We start from the raw sequence: 3,022 nt of genomic DNA, 5'->3' as shown, positions 1-3,022 counted from the left end.
GTGATGAATTCCCTTGGTATTAATATTTTCTTTTCTGGGAAAGACTATTTCTGCTTCATTTATGAAGTTTAATTTAGCGGGATACAAAACCTGTTCTGACAGTTCTTTTCTTTAAGAATATTGAAAGTGGGACTTCGATCTCTCCATACAGTTTCTGCTAAGAAGTCTGCTGTTAGTCTGATGGGCTTTCCCTTATAGGTACTTACACAGTTTTGTCTTTCTGTTTTAAAATTATTTTCCTTCCTGTTGTCTTTAGATAATCTGATGACTGTATGTCTTGGTGAAGTTTTCGCAATGTATCTCTCTTGTGTTCACTGAGCCTCTTATAGCTGGATGGCTAAATCTCTTACAAGACCAGGGAAGTTTTGCTCAATTATTCCCTTGAATAGTTTTTCCACACATTTTACTTTTTCTTCTCCTTCAGGAATATTTATGACTTATATGTTTGGATGCTTTACATAATCCCATATTAATCATAAGTTTTGTTGATTTTTTAAAATTTATTTTTCTTTATTTTTGTTTGACTGGATCAATTCAAAAGACCTGTCTTCAAGCTCTGAATTTCTCTCTTTGACTTGATCTATTCTACTGCTTGAACTTTCAACTGTATCTTGTAATTCCTTCAATGAGTGTTTCAATTTCCAAAGTTCTGTTTGTTTTTTAAAAGATATCTACCTCTTCAGTAAAATTTTCATTCATGTCCTGAATTATTTTTCTAGTTTCCTTGTGTTGGTTTTCAACTTTCTCTAGGATCTCATTGAGCTTCCTTACAATCCATATTTTGAATTATTTATCTGTCATTTCAGAATTTTCATTTTGGTTGGGATCCATTCATTGCTAGAGAGCTGCTGTGATCCTTTGGTGGGGAGGTGGCATGACACTCTATTTTTTATAGGGCCAGAATCCTTATGCTGATTCTTTCTCATCTGGAGAAGCTGTTATTTCTTACTTTTGAATTTACTTTTGTTTAGATGGGACTTTTTTCCACGTCATAAAGGTGTGACTGTAGTGAATGTCGTATAGGGACCTTTGGCTATGCTTATGGGTCTTCCGGAGGGCCAAGGTTCTGAATGAATTCCTTGGTCATAGATAGCCCTAGTGTGGTGGTTTTCTCAAATGCAAGTTATTTGTAGGTTGTAGTGGTGCTATACTAGGTGTGTGGGCAGGTTCCCTGCATCCTGCTGAGAAGGGGAGATGTAAGTCTTAGAAAGCTTATCTCATTCACAGTGCTGTGTCCAGTGCAGCCTCCAGGCCAATAGGTGGTGCTTCCAGATAAGAGTTGGCTGAGTGCTATAAAATTTTGTCAGCAAATGTCATGATGGGCTGTACAAGTTGACCTCCCTGCCAGTACATGGTACTTTCAAGAGAGGGCCAGCTGGGATGGTGTTGTGGGATTTATGTTTGGTCTTAGTTAATTAGGAGAAGTACTGATACACCTCGCATGATGGACAGGGTGTTGGTACTCACTGGGGTTCCTATCCTGTGCTCTGCCGACACCAAGGCATATAGGGAGGCAAAGCCAGGCAAGGGTGGTCTGGGAAAACCCAAGTCCAGGCTCCCCAAAGGTAGGTGCAAGCACCAACCCTAATGTGGGTTGGGAGAAACTTCTCAGGCCACTGAGGCAAGCTTTCTTGAAGGGGCAGGGGGAGAACCTACATGGAGAGAGAGAGGTGCCCCAGAATCCATAGCCCAGCAGGCAGCAGTAGGACCAACTCAGCTCCCACTCCCACTCCCCTTACCTTAAAGATCTCCCTCTTCCCTCCAGCATCCAGCTTCCAGCCACTGGCAGGAGGCCAAACCAGCTAGGCTAGTCTCAAGAGTCTGCATTCAGGTCTTTGTGAAGCTGTCCCAGGCTGTGAGACTCCCTGCCTGGAGAGAAGTGTGGCTTTCAGGCCACATCCTTCTGGAGATGGTCCTGTGAAGGGAGGGGTGATCAACTCTTGTGCTGCAGCATGAACCCTCACCACAGTTTCCTCTCGGTTCTGACCATGGGAGCTCCTTGCCTGCTTAAGATCAAATCACACATCTCGTCCCCATGTACCTGAATGATGTGATCAAATCCTAGGGTGATGGGACCAAGCCAGTGCACATGTCCTTAGGCCCTTTGAGCTCAAGCTCTGACTATGATAGGGAGGCATGGGCTGATCCCAGGCTACCTGTGGAACACTCAGGCAGGTCAATGACAGTTGTACTGTAGGAGAGGCATGCCCCTCTCCATGGGAACAGTCAGGTGGGCAGCTCTGAGGGAGGTTGGCAGGCATGGGGCACATGGTCCAAATGCCCCTTGGTCCCATAGCAGCCTGCAGCCATGGCAGCAGAACTTGTTCCTCAGGCACATGAGAGTACCCAGGTTCCCGTCTCCCTCCCTGGTCCTACAGCCTGCAGAAAAAAAGGCAGCCTCAGGGAAGGGCCCAGGGCTCTAGGAGATAGTCTCCTGGAATGGCTCTGCACTACAGCTTCCCAGTGTTTGGAATCCTGTGGAGCTCCATGTGAGTTCAAGCAGTGCCTCTGTGTGATCTCCAGACAGCTAACTATGCCAGTCTGGAGGCTTCGGGGGATCCAGGAACTCCTCAGTAGCTATGATTGCAACGCTTTGAGGTGGGAGTGTGAAGCCCTGGGAGTCTCTCACTTACCCCTTCCCTGGGTCTGGGTCTGGGGGCCATTCAAGGCTCTCTGTGACCTCAAGCAGAAAGCATTGCTTGCCCTTCCTTCACACTTGGTATGTCCCATCAGCTCTCTGTTACATTCCAGCATTCTGTCCTCAACGATCTATTTGAAGTATGGGTATCTAATCTATACCTTGGTTCTTCTCTGGAGAAGAGATGCATGCCAGCTCCCACTAGTCAGCCATCTTTCCCATTTTCTTTTTTCAATGCACAGGGACCTTTAACATGATAGACCACATGCTGGTCTATAAAATAAGTCTCACAAAATTTCAGAAGATTTATACCTTACAAAATATATCTATAACTAAAATGGATTTAAAGTAGAAAAAATATTAGCCATCTAGAAATTTTCAAAC

Source organism: Propithecus coquereli, unplaced genomic scaffold (assembly GCF_000956105.1).
Source record: "Propithecus coquereli isolate 6110/MARCELLA unplaced genomic scaffold, Pcoq_1.0 Scaffold108, whole genome shotgun sequence".
Classification (NCBI taxonomy): domain Eukaryota; kingdom Metazoa; phylum Chordata; class Mammalia; order Primates; family Indriidae; genus Propithecus; species Propithecus coquereli.
The sequence above is the reverse complement of the archived record's forward strand: the minus strand, read 5'-3'. Positions refer to the sequence as shown.